This window comes from Nomia melanderi, chromosome 11 (assembly GCF_051020985.1).
Source record: "Nomia melanderi isolate GNS246 chromosome 11, iyNomMela1, whole genome shotgun sequence".
NCBI classification, from domain to species: domain Eukaryota; kingdom Metazoa; phylum Arthropoda; class Insecta; order Hymenoptera; family Halictidae; genus Nomia; species Nomia melanderi.
In genome coordinates, this window is record NC_135009.1 from 12,081,854 (window position 1) to 12,109,801 (window position 27,948).

General features: G+C 38.9%; 1 protein-coding gene across 2 annotated transcripts in view; it reads left to right on the forward strand.

The window, feature by feature from the left end:
* LOC116430669 (protein obstructor-E) overlaps window positions 1-27,948 on the forward strand; it is a 119,507-nt gene that overhangs the window by 18,329 nt on the left and 73,230 nt on the right. The window contains exon 1 of one of the 2 annotated variants that reach the window (XM_031985139.2): window positions 12,813-12,955. The exons of the other annotated variant lie outside the window; for it this stretch is intronic. The gene's annotated coding sequence lies outside the window, so the exon portion shown is untranslated. Of the gene's footprint in view, window positions 1-12,812; window positions 12,956-27,948 lie in introns of those variants that run through there. 2 annotated transcript variants of the gene reach the window in all.

A 27,948-nucleotide genomic window follows, 5' to 3' on the forward strand; every position in this document is an offset into this window, starting at 1 on the left:
ATTTACCAAATAATGTTTATCAGACTTAGGGTAAGTCGAATTGACTCGTTTTGTAAATTTAATGTTAACGCGAGATTCATAATACGAAGTTCTACTGTGTTTGATGGCAGTTTGAAGAGTTGGACGATTTGGAGATTTCTGATGGGATTCGTTTTTGGAATTTTGGAGTTTCCAAAAGTTTTTGGGACTGTTTCTAGAAGTTTCCCGTGTTTATCTAGAATGTCCGAAGCTGATTTGTTTTAAGAAAAATTGACAATTCGTCCAGATGGTGAACAGATGTTTGTGAACAATTGTATGGCACGAGAAAAGACGGTTTAACTGAATTAACACTAAAACTACTAGAGGGGTTAAAATGACCCATTCTTGTTCCTCCATTTGCAATTATTAAAAAGACAAGAGATTCTTGTTCGAGAAATTATTAAAGATGATTCAGCAATACGCAAACTGAATTATAAATCAATTACAGTCTCGATGGATGCACTCTTGAAGTCGCTGTAAGAGGATTTCAAAATGTCAATTGAACTGTTCGGTAGGTTTAGCGTTAAGAAGGTTTCGTAAATGACATTTCGTATATTTCTCTTTCTATTGTAAACAATACTAATATTTCATAAATATATCTGGAACCATGGCAGCACCCATTGCGGTACGAATATTCTCTCGTCCTGCCGGGAATCCAATTAACATCCTTTCGATTTCAAAAAATCCCGTCCAATGACATAAGAAGTGCCCGCAAAAAATTAAGTATGCTGCATTAATAAAAGATCAGCCTCCCCGCATAATCACACAAGAAAGTGGAATTGATTTCCATAATCGCAGTACAATGACACATGCACGCAGGATACGGTAATGAGTCTGATTCCTCTAGTCTACATATTTATGACTAACATCGCCTTATCTTGTAATCTAGAATCATACATCGTTTTTCATTGAAACCTCGATTACCATCTAACGCTGTGAAAAATGAAGACGCAAGCAGCCGAGGAATTTAGCGTTAAAGCAGAGTCTATTACTAAAACAAATGTTGTCGATGCAGTAAAGAATAACTGCCTTCTCATCAGCAGTCATCAATAATTCTATCAATATTGTATTACTAACAATACTAACAGGCATCAGTAGGATACAATGATACAATTAATATCTCGCAACATTAAATAATCATTTCAAATTTACTACTTCATACCTTCTCCACTCATAAATATCATTAAACAGATTCCTTTCCGTTAGACATTAGTTATTGCAACAGTTCTTTAACCCTAATCGTACCACGTGTCTTTATAACGAATCACACCACGATGTGACTCTCAGTCACTTATAATAAAAGGAACGATTAAAATGTTATATTCTTGTTTATAGGGCACAAACATTAAAAGCACAAAAGAACTTTTGGAAATGCAATATGGAGTAACCAAGAAATTCAAGTAAAGTTCAAATGTGACTCAAAGTCACATCGTGGTCATTAGGGTTAAAAAACCATCATCTATCTCGACTCACCCCACGGCAAAGGGTTAACCCTTAGCAATCCTATGTTGAGTGCAATTGCAACCTCTACCTGCTTTAACAATTTTTTCTATATTTATTTGTAGTATCACAATTGTACCATTTAAACGTAACATTTCAGCGACTCCAAAATATTCTTGAATAAATAAATAGAATCACTCAAAAAATTTGTCACTAGAAATATTCAATTTATTTTTATGAGATATAGATGACATTTTTTTTAACTAACTTAACGAGAAATCTATTCACAAAATATGGGGAACAATGGTATTTCCACATTTAACGTATCGACAGATTACTCAGGACTTAATGTTAAATACGAAATTTTACAATTTTGATGGACCAATCGAGTGGTGACTGAGAGGCACCTTTGGAGCGCAAAGGGTTAACCTCTTGCCCTACAACAACGAGTGATATATATATTCGAATTCAAAGTAAATATTATTCCTCTCTGATCAACTATCATACTTCAAAGGAAATATAGGCATAACATAAGCTTAGAATTTTTCTCTTTTTCCAATAAATTATCAATGACAAAGTATCGATCAGAGTTGAGAAAGAAGTCACAGGGCAAGGGGTTGAGCTGTTGAATGTACTAACGTCGACATGAAACTCAAACTGAGAAACCAAGAGCACTTCGGACCGCAAAGGGTTAATCGAGTTTTTACCATGCCCCCCGATTTATCCTGCTACCGGCGACGCTCGCGAAATTCGCCGAATCCGTTCTTGCCTCGGCTGTTTGGGCACACAGTCGGCGTGCTGCCACGGTCGCACGATTTGCAGAATATTGACCGATCACGACGTGATCGAAATGATAATCGATTGACCGGCAACGGCAACGGCAACCGGGGAGCCGGCAATGGCGGCGACGCGATACAGAAACTAACGGGGAAGGCTGGGAAGGAGACGAAGGTCGAGCATGATCGACGTGACTCACCGTGACACCCAGGCCTATCGATACGCCGCCCTGTTCAGCATTCCGACAGAGGTTATCCGACGACTGCCGTTGCCTGGGGCCGTTACTTCAGTTTCGGTCGCAATCCGACAGAAATAGATCCGCGAGCAGGATCCGTCTGGATCGTTAGATGATTCATACGCGGCACAGGACTCATGCTCTTGCTCAACCAGGAGCGAGCTACCGATCGGTACTCGTGGCTCGCAAACGTGTCGACCTAGCGGAAGTTTTGTAAATAACACCGTGGAACCAATTTTAACCTATTTTCTTTGTTACAATAGCCACTAGGTGATTCATACAGCTGATACCCTTTTTTAAACTCTTTTTAAACAGACATTTAATGGTAAGTTCAAAATTTGTATAGCTACGTGTTCGGGCGAGTGTCCTTTATTTTCTGCGATAAATTTTAACTGTCAGTTTTTAGTTTTCACGTAACACTTGGTTTTCTGAAAAATTCGACCGTTTTTACAAAAACCCTGTTTTTTTGAGAATGTGACCCAGCAATTTGGTTTTCGGATTCGTATTTAGGGTAAGGAACTCTATAAGAATCACCTAGTGGTTATTGTGGAAAGCCAATGCGTATTCACATAATTGCACGAATGAAAATCAGCTTAAACTGCAACTAAGTAATGTTTAATTATCTGTCAAATTGACGAGTTCCGTCAAATTGACACTTAAATCTAGCGTCGACAACACGAAAGTTAACAATCGAAAGCGCATTCGTAGAGACAGTATTCAATACAGTTCATAGATTATTCCAACGTTTATGTTGATGCAAGATGGTTTGTTTCGGTGACTTCGTTTTGGGTTCAACTGGTAGAAAGTCGATTATATCAGATCCAGACTGGTACCCGTGTAGCGGGTACTAGCACAGCGCACCTGTAGATGACTTCTAATTACCACATGATCTGGTTAGAAATGTTTCTTCCCACTGCTGGAATGCCTCCGGTACCTCGAGCACACAGGAATTCGCGCGTTCCCGGGGAACACGCGCGCAAAGTCGCTGGATTTCGGTAGCCGTGCGACTTTATGGCCGATCGATCGGGTGAATGATTGACATTTATTTCCTTGCATCATCCCGTTCGCGTTTCTGTCACTCGCCGGCGTTTCTTCTACAAGAAAGTCCCGGGGATTTTGCAATTCTTTCGTCAGAATTTCTCTTACATCTTGCGGTGAGGACTGGTCCCGTCCCGAGCCCGGGGATTCGTCAAAGAAACAAATCGATCGTCGCGCTCGAAATCGACTTCAACCTCGACGTAAATGGTCCACGACATTCGATATGGTTGTAAAATATTCGCTCCTTTAATCGCAGTGTGAATTACAAATTAATCGATCCCCATTACTCGCGTATTTTCGTTTCAGCGAGCATTTATCATGTACTTATAAGGTTTATGTTTATTTAGGTTACTCCATCATCGGCCATTACCTATATACAACGGATAATATAGAATAATATAAATTCGAGACGTTTGCGTTTCATTTATAAAAATAATTGAGATATTCAGCAACGTAGTTGATACGATTGTGACAATGATTAATGGGAGTACTTGAATTTCTGAAGCATTATTAACTTTGATAAAATATAGTGAATTATTTATGGTGCACATTAATCACATACGCGGCGAGTGAACAAATTTATTTGTAAGCAGCCTCTTTATTCTCGAGATGTCCCCTCAACGATGAATGGTTTCTTCGCCCCATTCGTTTAGAGTTTCAAAAAAGTCCGGGTAAAAGTGGAAAGCGAGGAGCGTTTAAAATTTCACAATGCTCGCGGCGAGAAAGAGAGAAAGAGAGAGAGAGAGAGAGAGAGAGAGGGAGAAAAAGATATCAAACGCGGAGTTCGGTCTCGGACGGATAGGGACGTATTCTAATTCAGCGTGCCCGGCGCGCGGAGACGATTTCAATCATGACGGACAGTCGCATGTTAATGCCGGACGCTTTCGACGACAACGGAACTTTCTCGCTCCGTTTAATCCAATTTCACGAATAAATCGTTCGCGCTTACGCGCACGTCCGCCGTGCCTGCTCTGTCTAACGAACGCCAAGGAAAAAAGTGTATCGCTCGTTGATCGACCTTGGCGTTGTAATTCGAAGCAAATGGAGAACGAGGGGACTGGGATTAAGGAAAGAATGATGTTCTTATTTTCCAGTGATGATATTGGTAATAACAGTGGTGGTAATGTTAGTAATAATATTAATAAGCAGTGGTAGTAACGATAATAATGGTAACAATAACAATAGTAGAAATGATAATAATAGTTACAGTAGCAATAGTAGAAATGTTAATAATAGGAACAATAGCAATAGTAGCAGTAACAATAATGATAATAGTAATATTAATAAGAATATTAATAATAGCAATAGTAGAAACGATAATAATAGTGGCAATAGAAATACTAGCAGTAAAAATAATGATAACAGTAGTATTAATAATAATATTAACAATAGCAATAGTAGCAGTAACAATAATGATAACAGTAATATTAATAAGAATATTAATAATAGCAATAGTAGAAACGATAATAATAGTGGCAATAGAAATACTAGCAGTAAAAATAATGATAACAGTAGTATTAATAATAATATTAACAATAGCAATAGTAGCAGTAACAATAATGATAACAGTAATATTAATAAGAATATTAATAATAGCAATAGTAGAAACGATAATAATAGTAAAAGTAGCAATAGCAGCAGTAACAATAATGATAACAGTAATATTAATAAGAATATTAACAATAACAATAGTAGAAATGATAATAATAGTAACAATAACAATAGTGGAAATGACAAGAATAATAATACCAAAAACTATGGCAATAACAATACTAACAGCGATAAACGCAACTATAATAATATCAGTGTCACCTTAATATGCACTAATAATAACAAAATGAGACGTGAAAGATAAAGGAAACACAGTGCAGGTAATTTACACGTGCGCTTGTATATTTAGTAGAAGATGGAAAGTTCCTGCAATTTTCAAGAATTATTTCCGTTTATTTTGAAAAGAGAAATTTGCATAACGGTAATCGTTCTAATAAATTCTAATAACGGGCTTAATTTCGTGTTTCCAAGGATAACGATAACCGCACAGTCTTGCGTAGAAAGGTCATAATCAAGGCCGCGTCTCCGCGAATCAGCCAGAACCACGAAAGCGGATAGAAATCAAAACCTTATAATGCGCTTATGAACTTGTTAATTAATTCGCGTTCCGCCAGCGAGTTTCATGTTCGCCGGCAACAGTCACGAGGTGTAACAACATTTTTGTGCCGCATTTTCCTACCTCATTTTTCCAGCGTACGTTTTTGCCGAGTCACGCGAGTTTCCGGTAAAACTTTCCACCTCGCTACCTTTTTTTTTTCTCTTTCTCGAACAGTAGATAACTGCGCCGGGATTCGTAACATTGTAGCGCTCACTTCTCCCGTTTGAAATTTATTCGCTATTCCTTGGCGAACTCCGCTGCGAAAGTATCACTTTTCCCGTATGAAATATATTCCTCATTGAAACAATTCTTCTGTAATCTCTATTTTCCACATCCTAAAAGACTTAGCAATTTCTCAATTCTTCAATCATTCAATCTTTCATTCCCAACATCAATCTTTCCCCTATTCCTCAATTTCCGAATTCCAATTTCAAAAATCAATTGAAACATCCTCTAAAACGATCTGTATCCCTTCATCTGCAATCTTTACAATTCCAATATCCTGTTGCACTATTTATTCATAAATTCATTCCATACCAATACTAAAACTGTTTCTCTCAATGTACACACCAACATATTTATGTTCATCTTAAAAAGATTCTTATGAAAGAACGGTAATTCCGAAAATAAGCGTCGCTGACGAAAGTTGCGGGGGTTGATCGCAGCGAAGAGGCCGCCGTTAAAAAACAATATTTCATCCGAGGTTACGTGGCGAGAATCCGCGCGCGCCTCGAGGACAGTCGCGCACGAAACTCGATGATGAAAGAGGATGTATTGCACCGGATGGCTAATGCACAAACACCTTCCGGATAACGGTAAGGCTGCGTCGGCGTTACGTGCCAAGGATGCAGGTGGCCGCGCCTCTCGGTGATTAATATTCGGCTCCGTCGGTCTCCTTAAGCTAACCGATTCGAGCCAGGACCTGACTGGTCGTCCTCCTCCACTGGAACTCCTCTCACCTTGCCCCCGAGTCAGGATTGGACATTAACCCTTTGCCCTATGACTTCTTTCGCAACTGTGCTCAATAGAGTTGCATCGACATTAACCCTTCGCCTTCACTTCTTGCGTTGGAAATGAACTCAGAGATTCAGCAGTCTTGCGCGAGAAATATTCTTTTCACAGTGATTTGGTTTATCGATCATTTTGTATGGAATGATACGTTTCTAAAGAATTTGGTTGTGATGCAATAGAATTATTGATATGTGTAAGACGTTTTTGGCGATTTGGGAAAGAAATATTTCGACGTGGTACGTCTTTCTTCTTCTTCTTCTTTTTTCTATCTTCTGTCCTGAATATTTATCTTTCGCTTGTTTCTTCTATATAAACAATATTTTGGAATCTATTGAAATCGCGTTGAGACTTTTAAAAGTTTCAAAGCCTTTCGGCTTTAAAGAATGTAACGACGGTAAATATTGCTCGATTCTGAATTCAAATGAAATGTTGATCTGTGATTATTTATTATACTTTAGAGCAAACATGACTATAGAATCTAGATTTTTCTCTCTTTTTAATCAAGTATTAATGACAAAGTAGCTGTGTGATGCTTGAGAAATAAATACAGGGTTGATAATTGAAGAGTCTGTAGAAAATACGGTGAGTGCTAAAATTGAAAATATTTCTTTCTGTATTATTATTGTTCCGTAGTGTACCATTTGAGTTGTGATTTTCCTATTGTAAATAGTCGTGGCTGATAGTAGTCGTCCGTGATACTGATGATATTGAAATATTCTTTAGCACGATGACTTTGAAACTAAAGTTCCATTTTCCTACATTTACACGGTGATTTGAATATATAATTGTCGTACTATATTTTATATCGCATCCTTTATTGATATGCAACGAGGGTACTGTACCAGTATTTGCAAAAAAAAACTGGACGGGCAGCGTTAGATACACCCACAGTAGCGCGCGCGCAGGCGAGTCTCCAGCCAAGGAGAGCCGGAGACATGAATGCCAGATCAGGCGATGAACGGGATGGAAATAGCCGCGTTATAGTTTCTATGATCAACCTTCGTTCGGCGGGGTCTGGATCTGTTTTGACCCAGATTTTTATACTTCATTTAACGACTTGTCACCTATCTATATCTAACTTGTTAAGAAGTTAGGCTTAGGGTAAACGAAGAATAGATTAATTAAAAAGATTGATAATTCATAGGAGCATATTTGAAGAGAAATCCAAAAGAATTGATAGGTATATAGTAAATATCTAGGAAATTGGTAAGTATAATATAAATATTTAAAAATTTATTAATTTTGAAATAAATATCTGTTGGATTAATAAGTGGAAAATAAGTATCTAACAAATCAATGAATGTAAAATGGATATCTAACGAATTAAGGAGCATAAAAGTAGCTATCTAAAAAATTAGTGAGTATATAATAAGTATCTAAAAGTGTATAATTCGATTGGCCCAAGTTTCTCGCGATTTTCACGCAACGGAATCTCAGTTTAGAACAGTCTCGCCGTTGATTTTAAACGTAAGCGAGGATCACCGAGAGAAATTGCGGGGACAGACATTGTGTAAGCTTACCCGGCGTTTGTATTTTAACGACGACTAATTAAAAGCCATTACACTGATTTTTCGCTCGATTTCAGTTCGTTTAGCATTTGCCACGCGGTCGGATGCTGCGCGATAAACGAGCAAAGGGAAAGAAGAATTCGGTTCATTAATTATCGCTCGAAGGCGCAAGAAGCGCTTAATTACCTACCTGCCGGCGGTCTTTTTTTACGGGGTAGTAAAGAGATTCTTTCGGTTTTGTACAACTTAAGTGTAACGTAGCGACTTTCCTTTTACGATAGACGATTACAAAGGGAGAGTTTTTATTGCGGTATCGTAGTTCGACGTATTATTCATTACGTTCCACTTAATGTTGGACCTTCCCCAGTTTCTATCTGGGTTAATTAGGGCACCGCTGCTTTACAAAGTAAACGTCACATTAAAAAATCAGAATTCTTTCCAATCTGAAACAGAATTTTCGCTTATACTCCAAGTTTCTTTCATTACGCTCGAAACCTCTACATTTCTACATACACTAATTGTTCCCTCATATTAACTGATTATTCATTTCATTTATCCAACAGTCATCTAAGCTTTGTCTAACAGTATCCCGCACCGCGTGCACAATTAAATTTCCGCGATCATCGGTTTATCTTCACAGTATTCCATTCTAAATTACAAATTGAGTCTTCACACCGTTTCGATTGCATTATGAGAAAGTTCTTGCAGTTAGAACATTCGTTTACACGATTGTTGCAGTCGACTGTGTCGTCAGCCGAGTTGCTACGATAATTCGGGACGCTTTTAGCGAACGAAGGGACCGGCGGTCTCTTCTGTTGTTTTAAAGTTCCCGTTACTCGGTCTTTTGTATGCGAACGATATCATTTCGCGTCACCGGAACCAACGGCGACGTATCGAGCTCGATTCGGAGAATTGTGTACGGTGCATAATATAATTATATACATAATTGACGTAACCGCGCGGGACTCTATATACAGTCCGTGATTTATGGTCAGCGACACTGCGCCGCGATTCCCATAAATCATTCCTCTAAATGCTTCGGTTCGTTGCGAAAGATTGCGTATGATTTAGAGTCTTCGCTCTCTTCTTTATCGCGCGCGGGGATCTCGAGTCGCGGTCGCGGGTTTAGCGGGTTCAATGTACGTGGCGCATTATAGCCGGCATTCCTGGCCAGCTCTTCGATTGTTCTTTGATATCCTTGCTGTGTGAGTAGGTACGTTCATCCTGTGACTATTTACAGCGCGAACCGCTCGCCTGAGTTTCGAGTCGATTCGATTCGACGCTAGAACCACCGCGCCCGACAAAATGGCGGGTCTCAGTTTCCTTACTTTGCAGTTATTCGTATTTTGAAAGTGTTAAATGTCTCAAATGATCTTTGAAATGAATAGTTTCACTTGAATATTGATATATTAAGAAATCGAAAAGTATTGTTACAAGTTTTATAAGGATTACATATTAATACGTTGAATGTCATCTAAATGTACTGTTCATTGAATTAAACGATGATTATTTGAAAACGTTTCTATATTATAAGTAATGCTAGCTAATGACATTCAGCTAGATGAGCATATAATAATAATCCAGTTCAATAATTTAAGATTATATCCTTTCCATTTCATGTATTTTGCTCTATGAAATCGTGCGGCATTCGACGCGTTAATCAGTTTAAATGCTCGGTAATTCGTGCGAATGACGATGTTGCATTAATTTTCGGAATGTGAATAGAGATTCGAAGGTGAATGTTGTATAGGTTGAATGAAAATTCATTGAAATTAATAGTTTGATATTAATAAAATATTATTTGGGTGAATGAAGGTATATTGTGAGAAGAAAAAGAATACGATGATCATTGTAACGTTCTGAATAACATGGAATGCTGGTATATTGAATTCTTAACCAAATCGTGTAACTTTCTGACGCTTTAGCAAAAAGTCATTCGTGTTTGATGGTGTTTGCTCAAGTTTGTTCGCGTTTGATCGTGTTCATTCAAGCTCGTTCACGTTTGTTCCCGTCCTTTCGTGCTTATCTCTGTGCTTCCACACACGTTCGTCCCCGCTTGTTCGCTAGATTTCAGTCAGTCGCAGGTGGTTTCAATGCTTGAAAAGCTCGGTGCATCGCGAGTACGTGTAACACGTGAGGCGACGCGCATCCGTTCGCGATCGGCACGCGACGTTGCGGTTCGGTACCTCGCGTCGCTCTTAGCGATGGGTCCAAGTTCATCGTAAGTGGGACACTTATCTATCCTATCTACCCTCTTATCTATCCTATCTATAAAAGACTTTATAATTTTGCAAATGAAATCAAGCGGTGACTGAGCGTCACCTCTCGAGTGCGAAAGGTTAAAATATACTCTACGCGCATTCGTCCTGCGTTCGACGAGTACACGCTCCATTTTTCTATTTTATCGCGCGCAGAACGAGAGGTTTCTCCAACTAAATTCATATCCGATAGGTTCACCGGCGAATACCCGGTGACCACTGAACCCTAACCTTTCGTTCGCGCTTCACAGCTTTCCTAGATGTTTGCCATTTCATCCCATGGAAGTATGCATATTGAACTTGGTCCCGTCGCTGGGCTGCCGCTCGTCGCCGGTAGCTGTTGCCGAGTTGAGGTAACGTCTGTCGAATTGCATAAGAGAGAAGCATCCGTTAGGCCGCACAGGCGCTGCTGCAGCTAGAGAGGACAGGGAACGGGGTGGACAGGCTTCTGCCAGGCGACCCGGCATCCTTTTATCTGGCACGGCGCATCGTTCGCCCCGGCCGCGGGAGTGAAAGTCGGAGAGCGCCTAGGCGATGAACGTTCGCCATCCAAAACGACGCTGCACCTTCGAGGGCTCTCCTTGTTACACGAGGATCGTGATCTCATCGATTATCAACGCTTTCGGCCGCGGCAACGATCCTATCTGCGCGCGCGGGTCAGGTCGACCTCTTGATTGAAGTGTCTGACTCCATATTGAAATGTAATAATGCGAAGTACGGACTGAGTCACGAAAATCTCCCGTTGAAATCTCACTGGGATCTTTAAGCAGATGCATCTTTTTGTGGCTTTGACTTTGAGTTTGGTAAAGCTCGAGGGAAATGTACTTTTGGGAAGATTGAGATCGAATGTTTCTGGCGAAATTGGGATTGATGGTGGTGTATTTCTTTTATCGTGGTTGGAGTGAAGCTGAGATTGGATTAACACTTTGACGTGGAGAATGTAATTGACATAGGTTGAGTGCGTTGGTTGCTTAATGAATTTATTGTTCATTGTTAGGACGGAGAGAGCGCGCAATGAAAGATAAGAATGAATTCGAAGTAAGTACCTTAGAAGTGCGTTCCTTATTATTTTGTCACGATGAGTGGAACCAATTTGAATGAGAAACAAATGCTGTTAGCGATAGAATTCCGTATAACAGGCAACAGCCATCGTGTAGGAGGGTTTAGCAATCGAGAAGAATTCGTCGATGGCCTGTGCAGCCTAATTGATCGAAGCAGTCGAGCGAAAGATCCGGGTTCGAAACCTTGATTCAGCCATCGAGTTCAGCTGTTTTTCTTGTGCACGACAAAATCGACATCGCAATAGACCCGAGTCCTCGAAATCACTGATCTGCATTGTCGCGCACAGATTACAAAGAATTATTATATCATCCTTATCCGATGATTCCTGAAAAACCATACCTACCGCCCTAATTTGACATTTCAATTATTCTGAATTACTCGCGTGGAAATATGAATTGACAATGAAGCTACTGATAAAAGCACGCGAGAGTGATTGATACGCGTCTACAGTTAGAAAATGCATTCCACGAGCTGACCGTAATGCATGCATAATGAAATATATTAACCCTGAACGAGTACTTATACATAGCGGCTGGAATTTCAAGGAATATTCGATTGATTTTTCGTTTCTCTTTATTTCTTGTTCCGCGTACGGCTATCGCCAACCTTCGATTTATCATCGCTTCGTTGTGGCCGTTCGTTGCATAATTTACACTGACGCGGACCTAGCTGGGAAACGGTGCAATATCAACAATACAGACGTCATGAAAATTGTTGCACCACTCGTACTCTCGCGTGATTCCGCCGTTTAAGCCGGTGGCACGAAATGATTCTACTTTTGAAATGCTACAGTTTCATCGTCGGTTCAATCAACGACGATACGTTGGCGCATATATTTTGTTTATATTTCCGGTACTGCAATGCCTTGCGCGTAACGGATGCAAGAAGGTCATCGTTGCAATGAAATTGCATAAAACAGAGACTGCACCGCTCACTTTCACATAATTTAATATTTAACTGTTAACTGCTGAGAGTTCCTTTTATAGTCGTCGCTGGCTCGGCGCTTTGAAATTAACACTGTGCATCGATCAAACTTATCATCAATCAATCAGTCAATCAATCAATCACCAAAGAACAACAAAAATATTGTACCATCCCTCTCTTCACACGACAAACATTAAACAACTCAAAAATACTGTATTCCTTCCATAATCATTGTCACACTTGTATCATCCGCGAAATTAGAACTAAACAGATGTCTCGATTCTCTTCAATCATTCTCGCAATTTCCGATGCAATATTCGATGCACAATATACCTACTCAGTATATACAATACATTAACTGTTGCAGCTAACCTGGCACTTTCGACTGAATGGTCAGATTCGAAGCCGCACGCTTGATTGGCCGTCGCGCTCACGCCCACCGCGACGAAGGCCGGTTTCCGAACTCGCCATTGGATTTCTCGGAGCGACTGTCTCCGCCCCTATGACGTCACGAGTGCCAGGTTCCCAGCAACTGGTACGTCGTCCCAGAAGTTCCTTTCATTTCATAAATCGGAATTATTTCACATATTCGACTCACGACATCCTATTTACTTTTATTTCGTGGCATGCACACAATCCACTCATTACCTTCCACTCTTTTTTCAAAAACCCTGACTATATTGTATTCCCGAAGTATTGCAGAAAGCCAAAGAAAGAAACTCGCGGGCGGCCTAGTATCTAAAATTAGCGTACTATTCATTCAGCTGCATCATCCTCGCGAAATTGCACAAGCGAACGTGCCGGAAATTTTCACGCCTAATCGCCCGCGTAATTAAAACGTTACGTTTGCCACGATCGATCGCCGTTGCCAGTCGAAAGAAATAAGCACCGGCACGTCTGCTTGGCGGGGGCGTGCGCCGCGTAAAAGCCGAGTGTTGCGACCGCCGCCCGCCGCGAACGAAAGAGGGTAACGAGGTTGTTGACACCTCCGCCGCGCGTCACTGTACGACATTTTCGACGGTTTCGTCGCCGACGACGTTCCGTCGGAGCGGCCCGACGCGCATGCGCGTTTCAACTCGCCGCCGGCGAGAATGCCGATCAGGGAAGCTCCTCCCCGAACGCGATTCGCATTTCTATTTCGCGTTTCCTCCTCCGCGATCATATTGCCCGATAACCAGATCCTATTGCGTCCCGTTCGTTGGCTGACGGCGACCGCGCGAGAACCATTTTCGTGTTGGTTGAAGGGGAATATCGTTCCTTTCGATGAGAGAGTCTAGATTCTTGTAAAGTTTTGTAGATTCTTGGTGATTCTTGTGGATTGTTATAGACTCTTGTGAATTCTTATGGATTGTTATATATTTTTATAGATTCTTATATATTCTTATAGATTCTTATAGACTCTTATAGGATTTTTATGGATTGTTATGTATTCTTATAGATTCTTCTAGATTCTTCTAGATTCTTCTGGATTCTTCTAGATTCTTCTAGATTCTTCTAGATGTTTGTAGATTCTAATAGATTCTTGTGAATTCTTATAGATTTTTATAGATTCTTATGGATTCTTATAAACTCTTATAGACTCTTATAGACTCTTATAGATTCTTACGGATTTTTATATATTCTTATACACTCTTGTAGATTCATATAGATTCTTATGAATTTTTATGAATTTTTGTGGACAATGCTGTACTTCTATGGATTTTTTGGAATTCTTATGCACCCTTATAGATTCCTATAAATTTTTACAGACTCTCATAGACTACTCGTTTCACAATAGCCACAAAATCCGTCTCCAATGCCAAACCAAAAAATTCCAATGAATTCTTATTTCATGTACATACAACTATCGTCTGATCTCCAATCAACGAACGACAATTGTTTCCTAAAAAGTAGCAGCTGTTCAAAGCGAAACCTTCGATTGTGCAATTAAACAATTCAAATCTCATTGATCCAATAATTTTCTTGTAACCTTCGAAAGTTCCCGTGACGTTTGCTAGTATTTCCGATAAGTAGAAACGGTGGGCCATGAACAGACCAGCCGGTTCTTCTTCGAACTAAATTATGCCAGCAATCGAGCTCCCGGTCAAAAGAATGTCTTTTACATTTCCCATTCGTTTTCTCATGCAGAAACATTCTTTTCCATCGCGATTCTTTCGCGCCAAGATTTCAACGACACTTTCAAAGCATCGTTTGTTCGAAAGGAAACAACCGCCAAAGGTTTGCTCGCGTGAAACGAGTAAAAAAAAGAGGAATACCGATCACGGTGTCGCTATTTGCCAATTCCTCGACGCGATCGGTCGAAAACTGGGGGACACTTAAGAGTCGCGGCGCGCAAAATCGAGCCGGAGAAAACCGTTTGAACGCCTCGCGGAATAAAACAGCCGGATTCTCGCGAAAGGGAAAAGACGTGTCGGGCAGACGGTCTGACAGACGCACCGACAGAACATGAATATCTGGGCTGGTTTCGAAATCCTTACAAAGAACTTTCTTCGGACGAATGGGCGACGCTCGGCGCAGCGACATTTTGTCTTTTGTTCTTGACACGCTCGTTTACAAAGCGACTTTTGCGTCCCTTTAAAATTGCAAAGGCATTACGATTTCATAATAGTGAAAAGTGCAAACTTTCGATCCGTGTGCAATTCTTCTTCGAGAATTTGACGTCGTTGGAATGCCGTAAACATTCAGAAATAAAATTATTCTAATGTTCCATTTTGCTATCTTTCAGAACGAACTTTCGTCTGTTTTCAGTTAGTAATATAATTGTGTTTTCAATGATAAAAATATTCGAGAATCTTGTGTTTGGTGATAATATCCGACTTCGGTCGTTTCGATTTTAGTCACTTCGATGAAAGAATGGAGATTTCTAAAGGAACGGATCGACGGAAATTTACACATTGATTATCGTGCACGTTATAACGGATCGTGCAATTCAATTACACGGCGGTAGTGATCGAGTTCCGTTGCTGGAACGAAATCGTATCGTCCTTGACGATCTTCTCCTGGATTCGTTGTATCCTAAGACGATCTCGATCGACAGTGAAAGTGACTGGCGATCGTTAATTGCGTGCGCTCCGCTCTCGGAGTCGGCGGCGCTCGAATTGGTCAAGAAAAACCCGATGATTGATTTAACGCGTTCATCTCCAGTCGCGGTTAATAATAGCCGGGCCATTACGGCGTGCGCGTCGGCGAGCGAAGTGTGATTAATTGCTTTTCCTCTGAGAATGGGGCTGTATACCCTGCAACGAAATGGACCACAGCGGTGGTATTATATAATATTATTTGATACACGACGGATGCATTAATATAAACCGGAGAATCCCGCGTTTTGCAGTGTCTACAATTTAATTCATATAAACCTCCATCTATAAACGCTTAAAATCTAATAATACCATCCTCCGCAGTTTCATTTTCTGCGAACTTTCAACTGCAAACGTCGACACTTCACTCAGTTTTACAATGTATTACAAGTTAGAAATATCATAACTTATCTTAAGAAAAATGGAGTTTCAGGGTATACCGAACATTTGTTTTTTAGTAAATTTGGGTACTCTATTTATTGTAATATTTTATGAAGACTTGGAATCTTATAGCAAAATTGTGATTTTCAACAAGTCCTCATAGACTATTACAATAAATACAGTTTCTAAATTGACTAAAAAACAAATGTTCAGTCTTACTCTGAAACTCCATTTTTCTTAAGATAAGTTATCAAATTTCTAACTTGTAAATACACTGTAAAACTCAATAAAGTAAATGAAAGAACTTTATTGAAGGATTGAGAATGTTCGAAAACTGAATTACCGGAAGCATGAAAATTTCGAAATAGGAAGGAAAACCTGTTCTTAGAATCTTCCAGCTGCATCTCGAATTTCCCGCGTGAACTTTCTAAGAGGCGTCGAGCCGCGTCGAATGATTTACTCGATCGCTCGATGAAAAGGTTAACGAACGTCCAAAATTTATATTTCGCGTCGGCTGTTCCGCGATGCTCGATCAAAACCGCGGTGCACTTGGCGCATCACGTGCGCCGCGGTGCACGCTCACGATATCACGGCGTTCTAACGAGAAACCGTTAGATCCCGTGGCCGATTAACCGAACGGAAAGAGGGAATCATCGCGAGCGAAATCGATGCAACGAGCGCACCGTCTCCGCGCAACGGACCGTTCCGCGGCGAACCCGAATACGCGATCGCTGCATTCAGAACGGAACCGAGATTGTTCGAGATCTTTTTGCTTCCATCTCGAGCCAACCGACGCGTCTTCGTAACTCTTTCTTTCGAGGAGCGCGTCGGCAATTGACGCGTTACTTGCTGTTTCCGTGATAAATAGACTGTGGAGTTTCGCTCGAATTTTTATTTGCTAGCAATTATAGTACTTTGTGAAAATTGGAAGACTGAGTTTTTATTCGAGTATTTATTTTTTGGGAATTGTAGTATTTCATGGAGATTGATAGACTGTGAATTTTTGTTTGTTAGGGATTGTAGTACTTTATGAAAATTGGAAGACTGTGGAGTTTTGCTCGAAGTTTTATTTGGTTGCAATTATAGCACTTTCTGAAAATTGGAAGACTGTGGAGTTTTGCTCGAATTTTTATTTGGTTGCAATTATAGCACTTTCTGAAAATTGGAAGACTGTGGAGTTTTGCTTGAATTTTTATTTGGTTGCAATTATAGTACTTTGTGAAAATTGATAGACTGTGAGTTTTTATTCGAATATTTATTTTTTATAGACTGTGAATTTTTGTTTGTCAGCAATTATAGTACTTTATGAAAATTGAAAGATTGGACTTTTGTTCGAATTTTTGTTTGTCAGCAATTATAGTACATCATGAAAATTGAAAGACTGAGTTTCTATTCGAATCTTCATTTGTTAAAGATTATATTAATTTATAGAAATTGATAAATACAACGTGGACTTTTATTTGAAGTTTTATTTGATAAGAATCATAGTATTTTGTTGGAACTAGAATGAGGAATAAATTAATTTTGTTGATTAAAAGATTTTTTATGATAAGAACGAAATAGTAATCGTGATTGGTGTTTAGCGTAACGGTTTCTCATGTTTTTCTAGTGGTTAATTTGTAAACGTTATAAATGCGTAAAGGTTAGTGGTTTAATAACAAATTTATAGTTAGATTTTTATGTAATAGGTAGTTACAGGTGACTTATATCACACGCGATGGAAAATATGAAATGACAATAATGTGATTTCTGTAATGTAATCCGTTTACGGTGGATAATTCAGAGACAGATGTCGTAATTAATCCGGAACTGTAATCGTAATTTGTATGGGCGTCCGGTGTCCTGCATGTGATTATGACACGAAACGTATTAATCGATGATCATAAGCGTGATGTAACGTTTTTTATCGTGCTAGGAGCATGCTCGTTATGTCACGTGTAATGTAATACATGCATACGTGAACATAATATTTTAAGCACATCGTTATGAAAGAATACTTTGTGGGCACAAAATGTTCAATTATTCAATTAACTTTAGATTCATGTTCGCATATTATCGTGCTATTATATTCACTTCGTTGATGAAACTCCTACGAATTTATATGTTAATACATAATATAAAGAAATTGATTTCTTTGAAAATTGAAAAAATTGGAAATTTAAAGGTTTGAAAGTATGAAAGTTTAAAGATTTAAAGATTTAAGAATATGAAAGTTTAAAGATCTAAAGATTTGGAAATTTGAAAATTGAAAGATCTGGTAATGTGAAAATTCAAATATTTAAAGAATTAAAGATTTGGCAATTCGAAAATTTGGAAATTTAAAGATTTAAAGATCTAAAGATTCGGAAATTTGAAAATTGAAAGATCTGGTAATGTGAAAATTCAAATATTTAAAGAATTAAAGATTTGGCAATTCGAAAATTTGGAAATTTAAAGATTTAAAGATCTAAAGATTTGAAACTATGAAAATTTAAAGATTTACAGATTTGAGAATATGGAAATTTAAAGATCTAAAGATTTTAGAATATGAAAATTTAAAGACCTAAAGATTTGAAAATTTGAAAATTCAAATATTTAAAGAATTTGAAAAGCTTAATCCTTCGAGGAAAATAAAAAAAAAAAAGAATTAAACGTACTGCAAGCATTCGCAATCCGTATCACATAAAAATTCTTTCCATTCTTCTTTCTCTGCAGCCACAATTCCCAAGAAAAGTCTCTTAACCAGCTCGTTTATCGCTCTCCGATAAATTCCGTCTGTCCCTCGCAATTCGTCAGTCGTCGACGCACGTTAACGTTAAGATAACGCAACGCGGGATCCGATTACAGGATCGCTATGCAGAAATCATGAATGATTCCCACGGTCGATAAAACTATCCATGGAATTCCACTATTTAGCAAAGTTTGAATTCCGCTCGTATCTGTATAGTAATTATCAGATCGGTTACCTCACGCGGTTGGTTAGAATTCAAGGATATACCCAGCGGCCGCTAACGAAATTCGCCCGGAGTGCTGTGTGGTCGTGTAACGGCATCAGATCTACGATAGTCACGGATGTAGGTGAACACGTAACTTTAGGGTACGTTACACATAAGGATCGCAGCGAATTTTTGTCGCCCGAGGCGATCGCACAGGTTCCTCGGCTTTCTGTCGACAGTTGCGTTGCACCGTGACTTTGAAGTTTCAACTCCTCCGATTAGAATCATTAACACTAGAACTACAAAACACAACTGACTTTCCCAAATTTCTTTATAGAACTTACAACTGTGTTATTTATATAAATTAACACATTGCACGCGGAGAACGTAAAAGTACTATTTCCATGTACCGTCGAGTAGTATTAAATAAATACTTGTACAACTTCATTAACACTTTCTAATAAAAGTAGATAGTTGATTCCTTTTGTATATGATTGAAAGTATTTCTATTTGTAATGGAAACTCTTGAAAACATTGAATAATAAATGAATTGAATGTAACTGATCTAAGTTGAAATGAACAAAATGGCTCGCACGCAATGCGTTAAGATTTTAATTGGCTTATATTTCAGTGTTGGTGGAGCCAAATCAGTTTCTTTAACGATTTCTCAGAGAAACATTTGTGCCTTTCTAGTAATTATAAAAGAAGAAATAGGGAATGGGTTACTCTGACTCATCTGGCAGTTCTAGTTGTTAATTATGATTTACTTTCATTTCATTCAGAATTCATTTTTGTCATTCATAAAAGATATTTCATGGTGTTTCATATTTTATAAGAAAATATCAAGAAAATATTAAGAAAATATTTTATAAATAAATATCAAGTTTCAACATTTGTTTCGATAAGGTAGTAATAATACTATCACTATTTTTATTTTTCTGCAAATCTTACCTATATGCACAGCACAGTTAATCGAGAAATAATTAATCTAGGAGTAATTAATAGATATATATTAATAAACCAATGAATATAGAAATTTCCCATCGAATACTGTTTATTTTATTCTTCTTATGTTTTCTCATTTACTATTACTATTTTTATTCTTCAAATATTGTCTATATGCACAACACAGTTAATCGACAAGTGATCAATCTAAGAATAATTAATTGGTACATATTAATAAATCAGTGGACATGACAAATTTCACGACGCCGAAAGTTGTCAACGAATTACACCCGAACATTATATAAACGCTTATGAGTATCCCCATATCTATGAATCAAATAGTTACACAGTTCGCAGATACGCCGGTTCCAAGCAGCGTGTTACTACACCTCGCCGATTACAGTTCCACGTATCGCGTACGTACGTATGTATTTACGTGTCTGCTTCCGTATTCAGACATGCCACCTTTAAACAGTTACCGTCGTCGTAACAAATTCGTAATGTCGTTTGTCGTCGATCCGAGAACAACCTGTTGCTTCTTAGAAAGATAAACATCGTTAAGAAATGCGTTTCCGCCAACTATTTCGCGTGCTAATGGTCAAACCACCGTTTCCTTCAAACAGCCAAGATATTTATTACCAACGATAATCACCGATAAGCAGAGCCAAACCGCCATTTTTTTTTGGTAAAATCGAATTTGACGAATATCATCGACGAGTTACCTAATTGTAAGCGACGATTTCGAATCTGAATTTGTAGAAGAAAATGAATTAAAAAGTAACTTATGCCGTCAACTTTCGGTAATCATCATATTTAATATTAACAATAACCACGATCATAATCGCAGATAACCATTTGAAAGTTGAATTAACATTTTTCACGGATAAAAAGTAATTTACTGGACAGTGAAACGTTGGCTGAATGTAGATGATTTTAAAGTTGCAGTTGTTACTCGTAAATAGAGGATAATTTGACGATAATTAGCGAAAAATTCAATGTGAATAGTACAATGTGGGTACTGTAATGCGTTATCATTGGTGTATCTTGTCGGATTAATATTTACAGACTTTCCAAAATTCGTTCGTAGAAAAATGTTCGAACAGGAGAACGAGAGGATCCTAACTGCTCCATTTAACTCGGCTAAATCGCGTACAATGGTCGGCAAGCTCGGAGGTCTCGTAAAACAGTGTAATAAGAGAAAACCTGAGTGCATTGCGCGAGCCTAATCAACGTAATGCCCAGCAATTAAATTCAGAACCTGTTTTGGATTTCACGCAGGCGACTTCGACGAGTTCGAAAAGAAAACGGCTTCGTTACATCTTCTGTCGCGCCGCCATTTTTGCGTCGGGACACGATTTATTGACATTTTAATTGTCGGACAACTATTAACCTTTCGCACTCGATGATACTTCTCACTATAAATATTCATTGTTCTTTTACAACTAACGTAAGAAGAAATATGGAATTAATTGAGGAACAGAATCATTTCGAATCATTGCTTAATGCGTTGATATTTTTTGGTGATTCCGATTTAATGTGAATCTCGATAATTTCGGAATTTTACAATTTTATTTGTTGCATATTGAAAGACGATTTAATAATCTTGTTGAATATTAGCACTCCAGATGGTTTTGTAATTTATCAGCAACTGCAACTAATTTTTAGTATCCCTAGCGAAAATGAGAAATGCTATAGCATTTTTTAGATCTTTTATTTTCCTTCTTAGTACAAAATTTGGATGTGTGAAAAATCTAATAATTTTAGGGTAGTTTCTTTGATTCATTAAAATATTCAATATTATAACTGTTGAAATATTGGAGCCTACAGAGTTCAAAGGGTTAATAGGAAAAAAGGAAACTTCTTTATATTTAACGACTTAGTTTTCTAAATATGAACATCTGATCTCGCCGAGATGTCGACATTCGTCTGCAAAGGGTTAACCCTTTACACTCGAGATGTGACTCTCAGTCGTCATGATTTGACACAGTAAAACTATAAAATCTGATAATTAACCCTTTGCACTCCAAAGGCATCTCTCAGTCGCTAACTGATTTGACACAGCAAAATTGTAAAGTTTGGTATTCAACATTCTAAAGTTTGGTATTTAATATTGTAAAGTTTGATATTCAACATTCTAAAGTTTGATATTTAATATTGTAAAGTTTGATATTGAATATTTGAAGTATTGAAAGAAAATAATTTTCTTCCTCAACGTACGTGCGACGTCTCATTAAAATATCACGATTCATTAAAATATCTAATATTATTCCTGGTGCAATATTGGAACCTACAGAGTTCAAAGGGTTAAAATGGAATATATTGTCCAAGATAGTTTATTAAGTTATGAATGATTATATGTTTGATTACCCTTGATGGATTTCCTAAAGGATTCTTAAGCATTGATTTCTCGAATAAACGATTCAATAAATAATAGTGTTTTATTCCGCGATCACGACTAAAATGATTAAAACAGAGAAAACGTCGGTTGTTCGTCAGGATCGACTCGAAAAACTTTCTCGGTTCGGTCTTAAAATCGATTTGCATTTTGCCCGAGCGAGCGCGAGCCCGATCGAGTGAACGAGCTCGTTCGCGATCGTTTCGTGAACGCACGGATAACTCGTTTCACCGTATTTATCGAGAAAACTGCTTTCGATCGGAGAGGATCGTTGTGTTTCAAGGGCGGTGAGATGAATCGGGCATTAACGGTGGAAGTTAGTTCTTTTTCTGGACGATCGCCGGCGGATTCCTCTTTTAGCGAAATTGCGTTCTCTATACAGGGTGTCTCGCGCGAACGGATTAAACCGGAATGTTCACAATAAAACCAGCGGTTTTATCTCAGCGAATTCTTATTCGATAATTATTCAAAACCTGAACGAACTGATTCATCAACGCATTCTAAAATGTAACAAAATTTCCAATGAACACTACAATTTCCATAAGAAACAAACTAATCACCATAGCAAAACAAACAGAAATTCCAACAATTTCAAGATCATTTTCCGAATTCAATGAAATCAGATCGAACTTAATTTCATCGAGTAAAATACACTCAATGGAGAAACTATAATATTAAACCGTTTGATTGAATTGCATTATGATTACACGTTCACCTAAATGTCGTATTAGGTAGCATTATTTATAATATAGAAATATTTTCAAATAATCATTCCTTAAGTGAACTATAGTAATTCGATTTGGTTTTCACCGATGACCCCATTCGTGTTAAATTCGTCGAACATAGGAATCCATACGCAAGTAATGCCGCCAAATTGCTGATTGCAATGTTCCAAGAGCACTAAACAATGACGAACCGTCGGTAATGAATGATACACAGATAAAAATACTCTCAGTTTCGAAGGTGCCCCGTCTCGCCTGAAAAATCCTCGTCCAGCGCGCAGTTGCCGCGCGAACGCGCGTGTACGGGGTGTCGCGGCGTGGAAATTCCGCTCGAAAATAGAATCAGGAAACGAACCGCGTGAAAAAGAGGGAGAGTCGGAGGAAAAGCGGGGAAAAGACGGAGAGAAAGAGGGGAAAAAAGGAACCTGGCAGGAGAGATGCATGGATCGGAATGCGGCATCGGCGGCCCAAGGAGAACCACTTCGCGCTGCGCCCTAGATATTCCACAGGTATCCGTCGGTCTACGATTGCCCGTGTAGGTATACGTGTGTACCACGCCGTGCCGATTCTCGACCTGCGCGCGATCATCGAGCGGACAATTATCGAACACACGTGCACCGTTTGAGCGCGTGCTCCGTTGCTCGTCGCTGGAAATTTCGACAGTTTCGAACTTTCCGCGTCTCGCATCCTGTCGATATTAACCCCTTGCACTCGAAAGTCTTTCGCTAGAAATATCCAACGTTTTCCGGTAAGATGTAGACGATGTTATTTAAAACCAAGCAGTGAGAAAACATACATAAACCAAGAAACAAAGCCATTTTATTCGAATATTTCACGTATCGATGCATTATACGAAGCTTAATATCATATGACCTTATAATTTTACTGTGTTAAATCAAGTGGTGACTGAGAGTCACCTCTCGAGTGCAATGGGTTAACACTAGGTTTACGGAACCCGTCAGTTTGACGGATATTGAATTTTTTAAACATTATTTGGTAGTTTAAGTTGATCTTGAGTCAATTGTGCGAATACGCATCGCAATACTCTGGTTTTGAAGGTACAATTATCGTTTGTGATTAGCACTGGGTTTACGGAACCCGTCAATTTGACGGATGTTGAATTTTTTAAACATTATTTAGTAGTTTAAGTTGATCTTGATACAATTGTGCGAATACGCATTGCAATACATTGGTTTTGAAGCCGCAATTTTCGCGATTTATATAAACGAACACGTAGTTCTCTAGGAACAATGGAATAAAGTATAGAATGAATATCCGTAAATCTAGTGTTAACCTCTTAATAAGTCATAGAACTGAGAATATTAGACTTTGTTTAAAATAACGTTACGAGCGAGTAATTCAATTATTTCAGTGACAAAGGGTAATGTAGTTTACTTCTCTAGTGTTTGAGAGTTTGGAGTATCATTTAGGTTTTCATAGAGGATTTGAGAATATTTCGGAGGTTTCAATGTTGTATTTACATACGATATTATTATAATACTACGAATAGTTCAAACGAAAGTTATAAAACACGTAGGAATTAGAATAAAGTATCGAATGTTTGATACAAAGCATTATCATTAAATCAAAGAATAACCAATCAACTACTCTAGACTCCCTTATAAAAGTCACAAGAGTATCAGCATCTTCAATTCCAATTCCGATTTTCCAAAATAATTTCCCAGCGAAGTATCCACCATTCGCTACCAGCAACAGAGAAGATCGCTGAAAATGTCGGGCGGTTCGACGAATAATCGAAATAATTCAAATAACGCCGAGCACCGCCGGCTGCGTTTTGCCCAGACGAGTCGCGGTTTCTTCCGCGATCGAAATCGAAAATAAGTCGCGCGCGACGACCGGTCCGCGACCGGTCTGCCCGTCGGCCGCGCGCCGATACGCTTCGCGTGAAGATAAAAATGCACGCGTGCAGGAAAGAGCACCGGGAAACGCAACAGGGTGAAAATGCGAGGCACGGGGCAGGGAAAGAGGGCGGGGAGAACGCAACGGCGGCGGCGGCGGGGTCGTTTTGCATACGGTGGAAAGCAGCGCGCGAGTATACGCCGGCGCCGCCTCGGTTTGCTCCTGTTCTCGCGCTTTCTCCCTGCGCCGGGCGCGCCGCTGTCACGTCGCCGTGATTTTCGCGGCCGGGAATTCGCGGGTTGACGCGCACTGGACGAAACCTTAACACTATCCCTCCCGCGACCAGTCGAACGACTGTTTTTGAAATTTCGATTAGAATTCCCTGTGGACAACGTAATTGAATCGCATACTTCACGACTTTTCCTGAAATATATGTATAAAACATTCTTCAATATTCACACCTTTTTTTGTTGTTTATTTTGAGAAAAATTTGTAGTCTTACCTACCACGGTCGGTCATTTGACCGGTAGAACGGTTTGTATTTTTTTGTAATAGTATTCTCTCAGAGACTCAATTCCGAAACTATAAAGTCGTTACAAACGGAAGGTAATGCGGTTGTGGCATGATTTCAGTCAAAAAGTGCCTTTCAGGGACTGCTTTATGGTACTTCCAAGGGTTTAGAGTTCTCGCTCGCCTATCGACCTCGGTAAAATTATTATATGGATTATTTATTTTTTTGAGAGAAACATGTAATTCGTCTTCGTTTCGCTTTAGTTTTTCGTTATGATGTATTTCAAGTGCATTTGGCCTGCATTTAACGAGTACACACTTCATTATTTGATTTTATTGCGCGCAATGAGAGATTTTTCAAACTAAATTCCACACTTAACTGGTTAACAAAATCATTCATAGCCTACCATAAATTCATCCAACAGATCATACACCCAAAAAATCCCATCATATAGGCCACACGCTTGTAACCTTAAGCCTCCGACAGAAGCTTCCATTTCTTTTTTCCCTTTTCCCCGTTGAATCGGGATCATGGTCAAACGATGTCGGGCCATCCTCGACGGAGTCCGATTAACACGTCGACCGCCATGGTAGTTAACGATCACCGGAGTTTCCAAATTACTGAGGAATAATTACAATGAGAAACTTGATTTTAAATAAAAGTATTTAGTAACATAAGTAGCTAGATCATATCGTAATATGGCTACTGTAACACTAAATTAATCATTATTTTCAATATCATTTTCCTTTTATTAATGAATAAGTATTACTATTCAAAACGCTAGAAATTCTCGTGGTAGTCAACGTGTTAACCCCTTGTTTTATAACAACGTGTCAGACTCGTGTTGAAAATTTCAAAACGGATTCTAACATAAATTAACTATTACTTGCCTATTATTAACTTGTTAACTGTGGGATTTAGTCTGAAAATTTTCTCGATTCGCGCGCAATAAAATCAAAAACTGAGGCGTGTACTCGTTAAATGCAGGATGAACGCAGGTAGGCTATATTTGAATAAAAAACCAAAGCAAAACAAAGAAGAATTACATGTTTATCTGAAAAAATAAAGAATTCATCGTTGAAAGAATCAGTATCGTTTCAAATGTTAGGATGACGTGTATACTCGTCAAACACAGTTAACTCAGTAATCTCTAAGCTTTAGAGTAAACGTAGACACGAAGTATAAAATTCGTTTAATTTTCTACTAAATTATTAACGACACAGTCGTTCTATCGTGCAACTTCGCTAATTACCACAGCATTGAAAAAAATATAAAATTTCATTCGAATCGATTATCCCTTTAAAATACATTACATAACAATATATCTGAGTTTTCCTATGTATAGTGATATAAGTCGACCTCAGTGAAAATTGCCATCACAATTCAGTTTTCTGAAAATTAGCCGCAACGTGTTAAGTTTCAATGACGAATTGTTCTTGTCAACAATTTGTATCGTTTATACTGAATCCAGACATAGGAAGAGGATGGAATGTTTTCCTTTACTAGTACATTATTAACGATAAATAGTTCTGCAGCTATGAAATTAAATCGTAAGGCAAGGGGTTAATAGGAAACAATGAAATTAACACGTTGAATGCCGCACGATTTCATCGAGCAAAATAGCCAAATCGAAAAGTAATATTAAATCATTCGATTGAATTGCGAGATGAAGTTGTATTTGGAAAACCAAGTCGCGAACGAATGCTTGAATTAGTCAAAGAAGAGATCAGCATGTAGTTTCCTTCTTTTCCTGTTAATTAAGCAATCGGTGTATTATTTAGCTTAATCTGCTGGAGGTTTCGTGTATTTCAAAGAATCTTCGTCGGCAAAGGGTTAATTGAGATTCGGCGCTGCCTCCGCGAGATGCTCGCTGCCGATCGCGTTAATTAGGTGGCCTCCGCGTTGGCGGGACTCTCGAAAAGACGAAGAAAGCAGCCACGTCCACGTCCGGCCGGTCTGGGTGAAAGTCGTCCAAAATGTCACTGGAGTTTAACCTTACCCGCGCGAATACGTACACGCACGAGAGAGCCTCGCCGGCTGCTCGCGACAAGGCGGTAGGCGAGCCGGAGAGGTTCATATAATACGCCGTTGCGTAAGACTTCGCCTTCTTCTGGCGTCGCTTCGCATCGCGTCGCTCCGCGTCGCGTCGCGTCGCGGGCGCATCGGGATGAAGCGGGCAACGCGTCTCGCCTCCTCTCCTCGTAAGGTCATACGGCTCGCGCTACCCCCTCGCGGAGAGGTGTTAGGTAACCGAGGAGGTTCTCCTGTCGTTTCATCGGCGGTATTCACCTTTCAACCCCGTCGTAAATTTAGACCTTTGCAACTTCTCGCCGATCAGGATTTCTTCGAGCATTCGAAAGCTTCGATGGAGGAAGTTAACGCTAGGTTTACGGGCATTTATTGTACAGTTTATTCTGTTCTTTGTCTGTTTTTTCAAATGCGTTTCAAATAAGATATCGTAATAATAGAGTTATCGAGGAAAAGGGTTAAAGAAATGATTTAATGATGTGTAAACTGAACTGTGAATCGATTGAAGTCTCGATAGATACATCCTTGAAGTTGCTACGGAGGAAATTTGAAAAGTCAATTTAACTGCTCGGTAGGTTTAGTGTTCTTTTGTATTGAATTGTATTAAATTGTAGGTGTTCAGTGTTTAATGTTTTTTTTTGTATTAAATTGTATTAAATTTTTGTTATTGTCAAATGATTTCTTTGTGTATTGA